Source organism: Xyrauchen texanus, chromosome 33, assembly GCF_025860055.1.
Source record: "Xyrauchen texanus isolate HMW12.3.18 chromosome 33, RBS_HiC_50CHRs, whole genome shotgun sequence".
Classification (NCBI taxonomy): Eukaryota; Metazoa; Chordata; class Actinopteri; order Cypriniformes; family Catostomidae; genus Xyrauchen; species Xyrauchen texanus.
This window is the reverse complement of record NC_068308.1, coordinates 25,305,994-25,324,608: the sequence shown is the minus strand read 5'-3', so window position 1 is coordinate 25,324,608 and position 18,615 is coordinate 25,305,994. Positions and strand designations below refer to the sequence as shown.

Sequence of the window (18,615 nt, the reverse complement as noted above, 5' to 3'; positions counted from 1 at the left end):
TCAAAATGTGGATTTAGCCTTTTGGCAACTAAATTATAATTGCAGGTTTAAAATAGGATCTGAATAAAAAGCAAATAAAAAATGTTTTTACATGGCTTTACTCTGCTGTTTGTTTGTGTGTTTGTGCATGTGTATGTGTGAGAGAGGGAGAGAGAGATCTGTGAGGACAGGCACGTTTCAATGGAGAAATAATACTAAAGCAACTAATGACGGATAAAAATAACCATGACAGAAACTTTACAACTCATATCCAGAGTGATGGATAATTTGTATTTGGAGCACAACCTCTAACTGGCGACGCTCAAATTATCTAAAATGTGAAATTGTTGACAAATTTTTTACAGGGATATAATTTTAACCAGTATTTCAATGGATGAGCTTAATCCTGGAACAGCGAACAAACATAGTGACCGATAAGGGAACAGCTAGCTCACATGTAACTTATATTGACAAAATTTTGGTCCGTTTTGAAATGTTGCCTTGTGAAAGCAAACTGAACAAAGAAGAAAATGCAACATTGTAACAAATTAGTCCCCATTTCGGAACAAAGCAAATGGTCTACAGGTCTGAAAAAAATCACTAAAATTAATTTGTAAAGTCAAGACTTTGCTTTCTCATAGTAGTTTGATGCAGGATTCAGTGGTTTAAGATTACCATGAGATGGTTTTCACCAGACATGTTCACAAGTCCAAGTCAAGTCTTATTTATTTTTTTGGTTGGTTCTTTTAATAAACCCAGTATAAGGCTGTTTCAATTTTGAACTATTAAAACTGACTACTTTAAGAGATTGCCTTGTTCATTTATTTAAACTTGTCTAATAAAGTACATCAGGTTTCACTTAAATCATGGATTTTATATTTATACAGTTAACAATCAATAAATTATAATTGTTTTACATTTATAGAGAACAGATTTTATTATTTAGGGCTTCAAACCCCTTTATTCTATTTTGCATGTGCCCTTATGAATGCACCATATTTTCTTATAGTTGAAACACTAGTATTTATTTGTAACAAGACCATGGTAAACAGGTAAATCCAGGCATGTATTGTGACTACCATGGTAAAATGTAACATGATTTCTATAAAACAAACCGTCAGGCACAGGAACAGTTTTTTCCCTCAGGCTATCCATCTCATGAACAGTTAAAATTGCCCCATTGAGCAATAATTATGTGCAATACACAGTTAAATCTATTTATATTATCCAACATATCCACTTCTGCCATTAAATACATTGCACTGTACATAATATACTGTATTTTTGTTCTTTATATAACAGATTTGTAATAGATTTGCACTACGTGTGTTTGTATGTGGTGTGTATAATTATTATATTGTAGTGTATTGTACGTATATGTATAATTGTTATTATTTATTTATTTTTTTTATTATCTATGTCTTGCTGCTGTTTTCGTATTACGCTCCTGTCACCAAGACAAATTCCTTGTATGTGTAAGCATACTTGGCAATAAAGCTGATTCTGATTCTGAAATTTTTGTAAAGAAAAACAGTATCCTAAACACATGTAAAACTATAAATACAAGATCTAAACAATTATAAACTGTCATAGTTCATTCACAACAAAATAAATGAAATTTCCTCACACACCTAATGTAGCATATTATAAATGTATTACAGTTATAATAGTAATATAATATTTATTATGAATATATTTCTGCCTAAAATACTACACTAAATGCAGTTATTGTTACTATAGTAAATTCACAAAAAAACTTGGTGATGTGTGAAAAGTCTGCTTATTTATGTCTGTGCATTTTCCAGTGTTTTTTCAGCTTCAATAGTGTTTTGTCTTGCTGTTTAATGTGGTTTAAAACTAGTTTGGTCACCAGAGAGGTTTTCACCAGAGAATTCTGTGCCGAATTCAAACGTTTCCATTACTCGCGCCGTGCTTCTCATTGGTTCTCGCAGCGCTGTAATGATTATGCTGTGAGATATAGAGCTCAAGATCAGTCTGCTAGACACACAAACGCACCTGCTCTGTGCTTGCATTGCTTTGTCCATTGATCCGGTTAGCGAATAGTGCTGTTTTGTTCAACTTTTGATGTGTTTGCCATTTGACATCACTTAACAGAAAACGGCAGCACATAAACAGAGAGAGAGAGGGAGAGTTGGCCAACTCTAAACACACTGGTGGGGAAAACAGTTGTAAAACAACTTTTTGCAACTGTCTAACAACTCGAGTCTATGATTTCGAGTCCAAGTCAAGTCTCAAGTCAATTGTTCACGAGTCTGAGTCGACTTAAGAGTTGTAGACGCTAATTTCCATCTCTGTTTTTGCTTAAACACTTTTTTATCACTAGGGATGGGCATTTCCAGTAATTTTGTACTTGAGTACTCCAACACATAAAAAAATGAACAATCAATTACTTAAAATTTTAAATTAAGTTATGCCTTTTTTTGTGGATAAAAAAAAAAAAACAAGAACTATGCATAAACATCATCTAGTTTTAAAATTGTCAAAAAAAACATTTGCACTCACACATACATTCAGATCTTCTGAAGTGATACAATCACTTTAAGTAATTACTGAATTGTATTTTTGAGAGAACTATTCCTTTAAAAATGTCATGTATCCACAGCACCAACCAATGCATGTTGAAACAGCAAGTTTCATCGTTGCCGTGGGTGTTTAAAATAGTGAAATAGAAAATAGTGTTTTTACTAGTCAAATATTTAAATCTGAACAAGTACTCGATAAATTGATTACTCTTGCACATCCACATTTATCACAAAGTATTGCTGCTACAGTGCATTTAGAAAGTATTCAGACCCTGTGGACCCAGTCCACCTATGGCTAATTCAATTGATTGGACATGATTTGGAAAGGTACACACCTGTCTATATAAGGCATCACAGCTGATAATGCATTTCAGAGCCAAAACCAAACCATGAGGTCAAAAGAACTGCCTGCAGAGCTCAGAGACAGGAATGTGTCGAGGCAAAAAAAATGTGGCTGCACTGAAGATTCCCAAGAGCACAGTGACCTCCATAATCTTTAAATGGAAGAAGTTTGGGACAATCATGACTCTTTCTAGAGCTGGCATGTGAGCAATCGGGGGAGAAGGGCCTTGGTAAGAGAGGTGACCAAGAACCCGATGGTCACTCTGGTTGAGCTCCAGAGATCATGTGTGGAGATGGGAGAAACTTGCAGAAGGACAACCATCACTGCAACACTCCACAGATCTGGGCTTTATGGCAGAGTGGGCAGATGGAAGCTTCTCCTCAGCGCAAGACACATGAAAGCCTGCTTAGAAAAAACACTTAAAGGACTCTTAGACTGTGCGAAAACAAGATTCTCTGATGAAGTAAAGATTGAACTGTTTGGCCTCAATTCCAAGCGTCATGTCTGGAGGAAACCAGGCACTGCTCATCAACTGTGTAATACCATCCCAGAGGTGAAGCATGGTGGTGGTAGCATCGTGCTGTGTGGGTGTTTTCAGTGGCAGGAACAGGGGGGCTGGTCAGGGTTGAACGAAAGCTGAACTCAGCAAAATACAGAGATATCCTTAGTTAAAACCTGGTCCAGAGAGCTCAGGACCTCGCACTTGGTGAAGTTTCACCTTCCAACAGGACAGTGGCCTTAAGCACACAGCCAAGACAACACAAGAGTGGCTTAGGGACTACTCTGTGAATGCCCTTGAGTGGCCCAGCCACTGGACTTGAACTCAATCAAACATCTCTGGAGAGACCTTAAAATGTCTGTCCACCAATGGTCACCATCCAACCTGACAGAGCTTGAGAGGATCTGCAGAGAACAATGGCAGAAAATCCACAAATCCAGGTGTTCAAATCTTGTCGCATCATACCCCCCCAAAAAATTAAGAAATAAATAAAAAATAATATATATATATGGCGAGAACCTGCTTGACAATATAAAAAAAAAAGTTTAATGAAAAACTTAAACAAGAAGACAAACACACACATACAGGGCAGCTGCCTGTAGTTCTCTCTCTCTCTCTCTCTCTCTCTCTCTCTCTCTCTCTCTCTCTCTCTCTCTCTCTCCCCAAATGCCATCTCTGGTTGGCTTTATAACTGGCTCGCTTCATCAGGCTGATTGCATCATTCCGGCCCGGCCCTGCCCTCCTCCACGCTACACAGAGTTTTAAAAAACAGTTTTTTGCATTGTCATATGGGGTATGGAGTGAAAATTGATGTGAATATAAAATCATTTAAAGCATTTATGCGTAAGGCTGCAACATAACAAAATGTGAAAAAATTAAGGGGTCTGAATACTTTCCTCAAATGTTATACATTACTAAAGGACCCGATAGCAGTCAAGGAACACAGACGGTCACCTTGCATCTCACACTAAGCCTCGCAATCACAGAATTTTCATTTTTAGATTAACTGTTTCTTTACACAAAAAAAATAACAGTACAAAATAAAAACACATTGTATATGCTATGTTTGTATGATCTTAATTGATCTCAGAACAGGTTCTTTCTCTTAAGACAAGGAAGTCATGTGACTGCAGTGAGCAGCTGGTTGCCATCCTCAAGGAGATGGAGTGCCTTTTCTAATGCCTCATATTCGACTGTAACAAGCCCATTGAGGACACACACCCTTTCCACACCAACTTTATAATCAACACTAAGCCTATTTACCCCAGAAATTTTCATCATCCCAACAGGTTGCAATTGGTGGAATTAACTGATTTCGAAGGGTGTTTTGAATTCAAGAGACCTCCAGCTAATTTCATTTAAACAAGTAAGAATAGATGAGATGCAAAAGCCAGAGATACCAATATTGTATAAAATGAAGGACTATATGATACAATAATCTGATTGAATTAAATAAAATACAAAATCAGAGTCTGGATGGCTAATGTATCGTGAAGAATGCTTTTATTGGTGTGATCCTCCCCTCACACTCTCAATCCTCTGCATTCATATACCTTTAATATAATTTGCACCGAATGTTCAATTAGGTTGAACATTCCATTTTCACACTGAGAGCACAGCAGGCTCCGATGAAGGGATTCCCAATTCTTACAGTGGAAGAGGGATTATTCATTTTTGTGTTCAATTAAGCATGAAGTAAGGTCTTAATTAACAAATGGAGAATTAGTTTGAGAATAAATAATCAGATTACCATAGGGCTTGTTTAGACACATGATCACAAATTCATAATATAAACCAGTTTACATGTAACATTATCCACAATCTTTAATACACCTACATCAGCTGAATGTTTTTAACCACTTTGTCTTTCACACTATGTTTTCATGCCTGGCAATTTTTTTCACTAATGAAAAAATTCAGAGCTGCACTTCTAATGTATGATTCAGATGTTGTCTTGCAAGCCAAATGTTTTACCATTGGCAGCACATATTGTATTTTAATGCATAATGTCTAGTGCATATTCTGCAATAAAGTGAAATCTCATTTGAATTATGGCACAGCATTCGGTTCTGCTTAAAACCAATTAGAGGAACCCAATTGTTGATTTTTGGAAAGAGTTTTCTTCCATCCATATGTAATAAGTACAGAGAATTACAGAGTCATAACTCTGATAACAAAGTAGAATATGCAATTGTGCTTTAGGAATTTGCTAATTTTAAGACATTGTCTCACCATCTGCGGTTCTTGCAAAGCTACATGAATCAAACACAATGCCATGAACCTTGCAAATCCAGCAACTATTTTTATTTCTCAGAAGCACTATTTTTTAACAGCTTTCTAACTTCTAAACTTCTTTCTAACTTCTGGTTCTTCTCTTTTTTAGCAACATTTTAAAGCATAGTTATTAAAACACACAACTGGCCTGATTCTTCAATTCTGAGGTGTTGAGAATCTAAAGTCGACTTAACTCATGGGAATCAGTCGACATAAGGGCATCATGATATGATTTTTTTTAACAGAAGTGGGTAGTAACACATTTTATTTATTCAGTTACTACTTGAGTAACTTTTTGGGAAAAAATGTACTTTTAGAGTAGGTTTAAAAGTGGGTACTTTTACTTTTCACTTGCATTGTACTGATGTAGAGAGCTGAAATATTCTTCTAAAAATCTTAATTTGTGTTCTGCAGAAGAAAGGAAGTCATACATATTTGCGATGGCATAAGGGTGAGTAAACGATAAGAGAATTTTCATTTTTGTGTGAACTATCTTTTTAAAGTGATAGCTCAGCCATAATTTAATATTATATAGTCATTTCCATATCCTCATGTTGTTTCATACCAGTGTGACCTTCTGTTTTCTGAGGAACACAAAATATGTTAGACAGAATGTTAGAGAATAACAGTCTCAGTCACCATTCACTTTCAAATATAGAGAAAAAAACACATTCACTGAAAGTAAATAGTGACTAATATTCTGTAAATAGTAAATAGTGACTAAAATTTTCTGTCTAATATCTTCATCATGGTGAATGATGACAGAATTTACAATAATAATAATAATAATTCTATAATAGTTAAATGAGTATTATGGAATAGAATATAGGGGAGTAAACATCTATCATGTCATTTGTGAAAGTAACGAGTTATTCACTACTTGAGTACTCTTTAAATTGGATACTTTCTTACTCTTACTCAAGTAATTATTTATGTTAGTACTTTTATTTCTACTTGAGTAATTTTTTTAAAGTAATTTTACTTTTATGTAAGGACAGTTTTTGGCCACTCTACCCACTTCTGATTGTTATTAGTGTGAAGTACGTTTTATATTGAATGGTTTATGGCAAGTTTTTAACTTAACTTCACATTTTTTCTTAAAAATTGAAAATATTAGTCTGGAATCAACACTTTGAATCAGAATAGGGGTCAATTCCTACATTTCTGTAATCTAACAGCACTAGATGTTACTAGGGTTAGTGGGATCTTATTAGTTTAATCGTTATTAAATAAAAAAATGGGACCTTGTTGATGTAAAATTTATTGTAAAGTACATCGTATTCCAATATTTCCACAAAGAACGGCCCCATAGTGGTCTGGGCTAAGCCCCAAATATCCACTGGCCCTAGGTCTGAAAAGGATGGAAGTAATCATCATTATCAAATTCAGTCTAAACTAAATAAACATGGTTGATCATACAAGAGGTAGCTACTTACTACCAAATTCCACTAAGTGCACATAAAAAGCAGCCTACCCTTGTACTGCAGACAGTCGACCCAGACAGTGGAACTTTAAAAGAGAATGCTGTTTTGATAACCCTTAGTGTTTTGAGGTTAAGTCTATCACATCCATATCTACACAAACACGTTGCAGGGTGAGCCAGTGTCACATGGAGGGTCTTGGTTTAAAGAGGGAAGCAAAGCACAATGCCATTTTAAAAGCTCTCGCAATGTATGCGCAGGAAATCTCATCAACTTCAGAGTCTCCGGGCCTCAGATTCAATTTCACATTTTTTTCACACAGGAAAGTAGATCATGCCTTTAATATTTGGAAGTAATATGTATGGAAGTGTGTGTTTGAGGAACACTGATCCATGATCTTTCGTTTGCCAAGATTTATATGACTATAATGAGCAAGAGCAAGCTCTGTTTTCCTTTGTTTATAAAGAATACCCAACGCCATGGAGACAAAGTGCAGGTTCTGGCTGATTTTGTGAGTTAAGATGATGGCTCTCATTACATTTAATTCATGTCTTGACTCTGCAGGTGAGACTCATTAATCCCTCTCTAATTATATGTCTCTCTTGTAACAAATTAAAAACACAGATTAGGAGAAAAAGAAAGAATAAACTGTCATTTAATTTTACTATATAACTGAAAGCAGACATGTCAGTCCACCACACATTTTGGCAAGCACCTTCTAAATATCCTTTTCTATTAGGGATGGGTCACAATGGCAGGCTAATTGACTAATCATTCAAAAACCATCTAGGCAATTGGTGTGGGTGACTAGCGTTAGATATAAATATAGTATTAGATATACATACATTCCTTACATTACATGGCCAGACTGGTTTGAGCTGACAGAAATGCTACAGTAACTTAGATAACTGTAGTGAGCTGTAGTAGTACAAATGTAGTGAGCAGAATAGCATCTCAGAGTGCACAACACGCTGAATCTTGAGACAGATGGACTAAAACAGCAGAAGATTTTATATATTTTTATATATATAATATACACACATATACATACACACATACACACACACACACACGTATATATATGAACCATGCTGACAGACATCTTTGCCCATTGAGCCTCGCATCATCAGCATTGTATTTTTAAGATGGCATGTCAAGTTAAAAATCAGAATCAAAATCACAAAAGGAGATGTCAGGCAAAAGCTTCAGCTTCAGTCACCATTTACTTTTATTGCATCTAATGTCCATACAAAAACACTTCCAATTAAAAAAGAGAGAGAGAGAGAGAGAGACCCTGCATTCTGTTCCATTCCACTGTGCTCTTTCTAACAATTTATATGAATCGAGAATATGTATAATGTAAGAAATGTGTCTGATCAGGGCCAGTTCTACCCGAAAACAGATTATTTATGCATAGGCTTGCTGACCGATTAATTGACAAGAATATATGGAACCCACTGACTAGATGATTTAAAAAAAAAAAAAAAAAAAGGGATAGTTGGCTCAAAATGTGTTGACCCAAACACATATAACTTTATTTTCTCATAAAACACAAAAGGAGATATCAGGCAAAAGCTTCAGCTTCAGTCACCATTTATTTTATTGCATCTGTTGTCCATCCAATAGTGAATGGTGACTGAGGTGGTGACCTATCCCTTTAAATGCTAAAAGCGTCTTTTAAATGTTAAAAGACATAACACTTTTTTGACATGGTAGAGCAATAGTTAAACCAGTTCTCTAAGAACAGTGTTACTCCCTGGGGTTTTAAGGCAGGGATGATGATTTGACTGCAGGTTCAACTCAATAACAGACAGTCATCTATTTTTCAGTAAGCCCTTCAGACTCTGCAATCAGCTGCCTGATGCAGCCAGATCTTTCAATCATGTCCAAGTCAATTACACAAACAATTCAAACCAGGGTCTATCTAAGGCTTAGTCATAGCCAGGCAATGAGACGTACGTGTGTGTGTGTGTGTGTGTGCCTGCGTGCGTCCAGTGCATCCAGTGCCTTTATCAGTGCCTGACCAAATGAAATTCTGTGTCTGTTTTTTTTGTGTTTTTTTAAACTGGCTTCTCTAAAACTAACTAATTACATGCAGCCTCTTCTGGTCATCTTGCTGTGCCTAGGCAACAGGGCCAAGTTCTCTCCACCTATCAAATCCAAGGGATGTGTGAGATCTGTTTACCATGTGTATTGAACACATGAGCACATGCAAGTTAATTTTGATTGAAAAGGAAAACAAGACTCGGTTGCTGTGATTCCAGAAACTTTACAATTCTGTGAGATTCAATGTCAATGATTAATGAACCCTGACACACACCAAAAAGTGAAACTCATATAATTAGCCAACAGCTAATGTGCTTATTGTGGCCACAGTGACAGGAGTAGGACTCCATAGCATACACTCTAGTATTTCTAAAGAATAGAAAGAAAACCACTCTATATATATTTTGCAGATAGGTATAAGCTGAATATTACAGCTGGCTAAGAACAAGAAAGATAAGACATCTCAAACCATCTAGACTGTTGAAGAACTCTGCTGTATCAACTGCATCTAAATGTTTAAAATCTTGTGATATAAAAGAGCATAAAATCTACATGAAATGGCATTCATAATGCATTTAACTTCTGTAATTTACCTTCTTAAAATTAAACAGAATATCCGATGGCAAATAATTTACATGCAGGATTTTATCAGCCTATATTTTAATTAATTGTTTCATCAATTTAATTGATATTATTGATTAATAATATTTTTCTCAATTCACTTTATTGGTTACATCAACAAAGATGTAATTTCAGAAGTGGAGAAAGTTATTAAAATCTGAAGATTACTATTATTATTCATCATGCTCAATTACACATATTAGAGAACATAAATCTTTTAAATAAACCTTTGAATAAAATAAAACCTCTTGGTCATGAACTTGTGACAAGAATGTGACATAACCTTTGCACCCTCACTATGAGACTTGCTTGCATTAAACTTACATAAGTGTAATGAGCAAGACAATGAATGTACACAAGCCTCTTCCACATCAGGGAGAAGAAATATTAATAAATGATGCAACATGAGGAGATCAGACTCATCCTTTGACACAAGACCTGCAGTACAGAGTTCACTAATGGATCTTGCTTAAATGGTCATGGCCAACCTTAGATTCTCCCAACAAATCATTCTACAGAGCCACCTGCTGTTGCAACAGGAAGAGAAAAAAACAGGAGGTCTCCAGCCTATTTTCTATTCACATCATCTATCATCCATTCCCTTTAAAAATCAACCCATTATTTCAGCCTTAAGGAAAGGGGTTATGGGTATCTCTCTAGTACTTTTCACACAAAATAATGAATGTTAGACTCCTATAATGAATGGCAAAAGGTTATACCCCGTTGTGTATTCTGTTGTGCTTGATATTGGTATTTCACACTAAAACATGTAAGGCCAGGTGCACTGCATGTGTATTTGCTCTGTCGGCCCTCCACATTGGGAGTAAATCACTTGCATATGTGAGTAAATTTCGCACTATGCGACCAATAAAGTCTGTTATTAGCCACTGGCAAGTAAAAATGTATATGATAGAGTTGTGTAGTGTTGAAGCACCAAGGCCCTTTTACTGAATAAAAAGCAGTTGATTAAGAAGCTGGATTCAGACTCGTATTTCCCTGCATGCTGTCCCATGAGCACGCAGGAAAAAGCACTCGTGTTTAATTCAGTTGAACTCCGAGCATTTCAGGGAACCGCACTGCAGACATCACTAGAGCAGCTCTCTTGAGAGCGTGCGAAGATGAACCACTTGTCAAGCACACTGATGTGCATGCCGTCTACAGAGGCTTGCACCAAACCTCTGCAAAAATATAAACAAGGTATAAACGTATTAATTTTGTGAACATAAAGTGCTCCAGTTTCACTTAACAGCCATGTAATGCAAATGTCCATGGTCATTGTGGATTTATTCACACAGTGTTAATAACACGCAGTGAGACGGAGGAGATACCCTGCTCTATTTCTGTGGAGATGATCAAATGCAAGAAATAGAATCTCAAAGTCTTCCTTCATGAGAAATAAGGCCTTGTGAGCTAATCAGAGAGCCTTAAAATAATGTGTGAAAGTGAAGAATTTAAGGCAGAATATTTTACTACTGCATAATATAATATAATATAATATAATATAATATAATAGCTATACAGGTTACAAACGAAGCAAAAGAAATAAAAACATTGAAAAAGTCAAATGGATCAAAAATAAATAGGACAATTAAGAGATATATTTTAGTTATTTAAACATATTTTGATAATTAAAATATAATTTTAATTATTTTCAATTTTATACTTTTATATCTGACTGACATTCATATGTTTTTGAAGCCTGAAAAGGAAATCATATACCCTTATTTTATTATATGACCCAAGCTATATTTGTATAAATTGTAGTGTGCATGAAGCACACATAGTGAGTTTGTATGGTAATTAATCGGCATATTCGCAATTATTTGCTAAATTTCACAATCGTGACTCCTAATTTTCATTATTAGGTTCTTACCTTGTGAATTGTTTTGTTAAAAATGGTTTTGATTTTGTCAAAAACAGTGACAACAGCTTGTATCATTATTAAAAATTTGATTTCATGACATCATATAAATTGATAGAATGAGAAATTTGTACATTTTTAAAAAGCTAAAATGTGATTAAAATCATAAAGCAAAATAAAACAAATTACAATATACTATATTACATGAATATATATGAAGAGGTCCCCTCTCTCAGTTTGCTTTATATATTTTTTTTTTTTTTTTTTGCATTATGCTTACATGTTGTCAAATCTCTGGCGAGTAAAAACAAAAATGTACTAGCTAATGACGATTCTTTCTCCAACATGATCGTAGAGGGTTGCCTGTCTGTCGCCGTGCGAGAGAAGATAACCGCCGGAGAAGTGCTGGAGAAAAGGGCAGGAAGAGTGCAAATGCTATCCTAAGCTATGACCTTTAGAGAAAGAAAAAAAAAAAATACAAAGCCAAGCCTAAGGCTAATGTCTACGGAAAACTTAAACTATTAAATTATTATTCCAAAATTCGAAGCTTGGTGTTGTGAGTTGTCATTGTCTTAGCCCATGCCTTGCAGCACGTGCGTTAGCATGCAGAGGTGAAAAATCAGACAACTTGACCTTTAGCTGGAGATTACTTCAGTGAACTCATTAGCATGACTGTGCTCTAATGCACATAGCATTTTTAGTAAACAAATGAACATGTCATGTACAGAGGAAAATGTCTACATACAGTGAAGGGCCATTAAAATATGAAAGAGGTCACAAGCTACTCAAAAGAATCTATAATACTACAAATACAGATTATCTGAGATTTATAATTATGGATTATGGAGATGATTTCACAGTGCTTTAGTTGGTTTTAATTAAAATAATGAATACAAATTTAATTCACAAATTTGAATATGTCATATATAATATAATATTTATATATAATAGAAAATAATCATAATATTTTTTTTCACATGATTAGTTCATATTTTACTATGTTGGTTTAGTTATGGTTTTGGAGATAATTTCACATTGCCTTGGAAAAAGACTGTTTAATAGAATATTTAATTAATATAAGTTTGTTGAGTGTTAATTCTTGATTTATATATTCTTAATTATGTTTTGGAGATTCCACAGTGCTTTAGTTGGGTTACAGTATAAATATGAAAGCAAGTAAAATACTGTATATATAATAATTGCAGATATTACAAATAATCAAAATAATAGAATGCAGTGGCAGTAAACATTTTGTGAACCTTTTGGAATTAGCTAGTTTTCTACATTCATTGGTCACAAGTATAGACAAACACAATGTGCTTAAGCTGACAACACAAAAAATCATAATCTGTCAAGTCTTCATTGAAAACACACTTCACAGTGATCTGGAGAAAGTGAGTGAATCCTTGTATTAAATAACCGGTCGATCCTATTTGGCAGCAATAACCCCAACCAAGCACTTCCGTTAGCTGCAGATAAGACCTTTCACAATGTTCAGAAGGAATTTGATCATTCTTCCTTACAGAACTTCTTAAGATGTGATATACTTCCAGAGATGTTCTTATTCGTTCTTTGTTCAGGGGTAAAATAAGTTCTAAATAGATGAGCAACAGTATACTATTCCCAAACATTCAGACACCCACCACACTGCTGTGGGAGCCGTTTAGAGGAACATTTAAATATGAGGATGCTAAGTGAAACCTAAGCTAATGTGACATTAAAATGTGTTATCAATGACTTTATGCCTCATTCTATTAGTAGAATTCACATGAGGTCAGTAAAAGAAGTTGTTTTACCCACTCGATGAAGATTTAAATTAATATATGTAGTATAAAATGTTTCATTTGTCTTGTTTAGATTCTGAATTCATGGCACTAATGAGCTAACACAATATATGCGGCCATAATATGCACCAATTACACTCTGTTATTGTAATTTATGATGACACTGATACTACTGCAAAGATAGGTTTATAAAAGAGTGCTAATATTCAGAATAAAGACAAAAGAATTGTGATAGAGGCATATCTTACAGATGGCAGATGTGCGAATGGCTTTTGCTGCAGATGGTACATGAGTGAATCTACTAACTTGATTGTATTTGAGTAGATTTGATTCCTTTTGTAGACTAATTAAACAAAAACAATCACATGACATGGTCTTGCACACTGGTATGTTCAAGTTGAATACTGACTGAAAAACATGAACAAAGTAGAAGGTGGAGCTCCAGGTCACACTTATAAATGATTTGGACCAATGGCAGAAAGAAGTTATTTAGCAGCTAGTTAGAAGTTTTTCTTAAAGTTCACCCAGAGGAGCTGTTACAAACCACCTAAACGAATGCACCATATTTTTGGCCAAATTTAGAGCTAAATTACGTTATACCCTTTCGTTCTTTGATTTTGTATGAAGTATATCTGGGATTTTAGTATATTAATGGCTCTCTTGAGGACATTCTACAGCATCTCCATTCTCTATACTCTATAAGGTCTGGGCTTTGACTGGGCCACTCCAAAAGGTGGATTTTCTTTATTTTAAGCCATTATGTAGTGGATTTACTTCAATGTTTATGGTCATTGTCCTGCTGCATCAACCAACTTCTACTGAGCTTCAACTGGTGCACAGCCACCCTGACATTATCTTGTAGGATATCTTGATAAGTTTGGGAATTCATTTTTCCCTCGATGATGGCAAGCGGTCCAGGCCCCAAATGATGATGCTTCACAGTTGGGGTGATGCTTTCATTTTGGTATGTGTTGCACTTTTAACGCCATACATACATACATAGATGTCACTCTAGTGTTCTTTTTTCCTCATTGAGCATTCTGTGATGTGCCCTTTAAGTCATCTTGGCTAGACAGCAACTTCTAGGGAGAGTAGTCACAGTACTAAATCATCTCCATTTATAGACAATTTGTCTAACTGTGGACAGATGAATATCTAAGATATTCAAGATAACTTTGCAACAATTTAGAGCTTTATTAACGGCAACAATTATTGATCGTAGGTCTTCTGAGATGTCTTTTTTTGTGAGGCATGGTCCACATCAGCAGATGCTTCTCGTGAATTGCAAACTCATAATGTTTGAGTGCTTTTTATAAGTCAAAGTAGATCTAACTCACACCTCCAATTTTGTTTCATTAATTAGATGCCAGGTTTGACAACTCCTGACTCTAATTAGCTTTTGTTACTGTTATTAGCCTAGGGGTTCATTTACTTTTTCCAACCACCACTGTGAATTTTGAATTTAAAATAACAATACAATAACTTGTGTGTTATTAGTTAAAACAGATTGTGTTTTTTCATTGTTGTAACTTAGATGAAGATCAACCAAATGTTAAGACACATTTTTACATAAAATCAGGTAATTCCAAAGGGTTCACATACTTTTTCTTGCCACTGTATTTATAATATTAGTTTATATATATTGTTTGTTATAAAATAATTTGTTTTATGTATCACAAAAAAAATGTAATTCCAATAAAATATTTCAAAGTTCAATTAATTAATATAAACCCCTAATTATAGTGCCCTTATTTGACGCCTAATCCTTACCATGTTCTTCCTCAGAGTAAAACACACTTACTTTATAGGGCAGAAAGAGTGATTTGACACAGGAAATCAAACTTGCAGTGTCCTCAGCATCAGGATGGCCACAGATGACAATCTACAAGAAAAATAAGACATTGTTGCACAGACCAGAACAACTAAACAAACAAACTTGGTAACACAAAGACTTATGAAAAGCCGAATGAACAAATGAGAAGAGAATGAAAGGGATGAAGAAAGGGTCAGTGGTGTTTGTATGGCACTGTAATGAGGTGGGCAGGTGTGATGTGGGGCGGACTGACCTTAGCTGGACCTCTAGCTTGTTATTCCTCCTATTCTGATGACTTCTCTTCCGTTGGTGAGCTCTGATGGCCATGACACATGTTCACAGCTTTTACAAATGTCTGGGAACAGGAGGAAAGTTGGGAAAAGTGCCCTGACAGGAAAAACTCCACCAATCAGTCTAAGGGGTGCGTTAGTCAATACATGACAGATCCAAGAGCTAACAATCCTGACAGAGCAGGCTAATAGACTGCTATTGATGTTACCTGCATATATTTTTAACAAACAGAAGCAACATAGACCATACCCTGCTGAAAAGACCATATGTTGTGTTTTCGATGCTGATCACCAGGATGGGATGCTGGTGTACCGGTGTCCCTACAAAGCTTCATGAATGGCTTAGCTAGCAAGGCCACCTTGGTTAACCAGCTAAGTTTTGATGGTGAATAGTATGGCTATTGCTGGTCCAGAATCTAGACCAACACCAAACCAGTGCAAAACTATAGAAATGTAAGATGTTTAAAGTTGGTATTTTCAGAAGGGCACTGATACAAAAAGGCTGATTAGGCATCCACATTTCTAAGGGTGTAATATATCCAGTATACTGGACACCAAAATTAAAAAAACATCCAACAACCAGCAGAGAGCTGTAATGTGATGAAAAGTACTTATTTCCTGCAATCTGACACAAGAAACATATCAAAATCTGAGGCAAACCCTTCACTTTTGTGAATTAACTTAATCTTGTCTGTGTCGCTAGGCTAATGGTGCTAACATTAGCCTGCAGGATGATACATCAGAAGTGACATTTCAAACTGCAGTGAAGTTCACTCTCAAGTGTTCAGAGCATTAAGTGAGGATGTTCCTTAGTAGAACTGGATTAGCTACTTGATCAGGCATGTCTTTAAATATAATGCAGTCCAGCCAGTGTTCATGGTAATATTAAATCTATCTGTCAAACCACCATACTGGTCTCCAAGGCAACAAAAGTCTCTCTGCCTCCCTAAGAGATGAAAACTGCTCACTGCTATAGTCACGAAAGTGCTTCGAAAGATTGGCCAAGTAATGCATCTGCACCCAACACCCTTTAGGAGCTACCACACTCTCTTGTTGTGTAACTGCAGTCCCAACACCCTTTAGGAGCTACCACTGCCCATGTATTTTGTGGCTCTGTGCAAAACCACACTGTGGTCAATAAACAAGGTGCAGATGGTCCACTCGTTAGCGATGAGCGAAACGAAATCTCAGGAAGTGTATCAGCTGTTGGCCACACACGGCTACCACCGGACCTACCAACAGTGCAAGGAAAAGTAAAAAAATAAAAATACATTTAAAGTGACTACAGAACCATCAAGGGAAAGTGGTTTGACCAAATGGACGCTATCTAAAGTGGCGAGCAATGGGAGGGAGAGTGCCCTGGACTCAGCCACGATGGAGGATGGTTAAGATAACTCTATACTCTGCTTGAAAGCTTCACTTTATTTAGTTGACTAGCTACTGGAAGCTTGCTTCTAAAACAACCAGGCCAATTTAACTGTTACATTTGTGTAAAATCACCATGCAACAACTGCTTTAATCAGCACAGTGAGCTAGTAGCTAACAGCTACTGTGTTATTAGCGGTTGTGTTATTGTTTTGGTCAGTTTGTGTCGTATTTAAGATGATATCACAGCAGTAGAGGCGGTGCAACTTTATCCCACCCACGTTGAAGTGGCACTAAACTGCAATGGAAATGCAAGCTCAGAAATGTAAAGCAAGTAGAGTTGAGGCGAGTCGAACCGTAACGTGCAGTGGAAAATTGCCATTAGTGAGTAACAAGAACCAAGGAGTTCACATAACAAAAGACTGGCCCACAAATGGATTTCCAGATACTGTGATTATTTTACCATGCAAGCACAATTGAAAGCATCCTGTCAGTTTGTATTATTTTCTGGTACAATAGCAGCACACTGGACTGCAGGGACCTGCAGAGGGTAGTGCATTAAACTGCACATATCACCTGTGGTGTACTGAACAACCTGCAGGACATCTACACTAGACTGAAGAGAACTAAGGTGAGAAAAATCATTAAGAATCCCAGTCACTTGATCAATGGCCTCTTCTCAGTGCTACAGTCAAACACAAAAAGGTTCAGTAAATAAAAGAAAAAAAGAAAAATACTTAAAGTGTGTATTTTGTGGTGTGTTACTGAATAGTTAGTTCAGAACAATACAGTAATCATACAATAATGAATCAATGCTCCAATTTGCAAGTACTCCAGCAACATGATTTTAATAAACTTCATTGCATACTGAGATACCATTGTCTCACTGCTATTCAATTAGCGGTGCATTTATTGTTGTTTTGTTGTATTCACAGTCAAAGACTATTCACATTGCAATAAAAATACAATTTCACAGTCATTGCATCAGATGGCCATGATACAACAAGTAGGTTTGTCAGTAGAAGTGTTCACAGACCAGACAAAATAGAATTGTTGCCAAAAATTGAATGTATGTAGTACACCTTGCATTGTAAATGCAGCCTAATTGACATGCCGCTGTCTATCATGATGCAAATATTAATTAAACAACAATATTGACAATAAAAAGAGAAAAGCATTCAATGCTCTTGGCCAGATAATTTTAGTAGTTTAATAAGACCTCTTTCAATTATGTTTTTTTTTAATGAATATTAGTATTGAATATAATTAATTGATATTAATAGTAGCACTGTCAAATAAATGCATTCATTCAGTGAGATGAATTATATAAAAAATAACGTTAAAGAAAATTATGCAATTAATCATGTCCCCGGACCATAATAAGGAAAATTCCCACCATTGAAGAATTCAAGCACATACCACCTGTTTTCTCAAGGGTGCAGTGAGCAAAACTCCAGCTGTATAGGCAACGTGCAGCTTATACAGAGAACAAGATAAGGATGGACGCGTTCTTGCATTCAAACACTTGATGGAGCGCAAATCTGAACACAGGGATCTTAAGATGTGTTTTTCAACGCTGTGTCATGTTTCAAACTGTGTTTAACTTGACACAGCGACCTAAAAACTGAATGTTTATGACTCGACGCAACCAAAGTGAGATGCTCCAAAAGATTCCTTATGACGCAGGTATACACTGACGCACACGTACTTCGAAAAGCCCTTCTAGGAAATCTCGGACTGATTGGCGAATTAAATGGCAAAATATATATTTATATT

General features: G+C 35.8%; 1 pseudogene; it reads right to left on the bottom strand.

Annotated features, from left to right (window-relative positions):
- Positions 1–18,615, bottom strand: part of LOC127626683 (spermatogenesis-associated protein 20-like) — a 67,479-nt pseudogene that overhangs the window by 17,709 nt on the left and 31,155 nt on the right.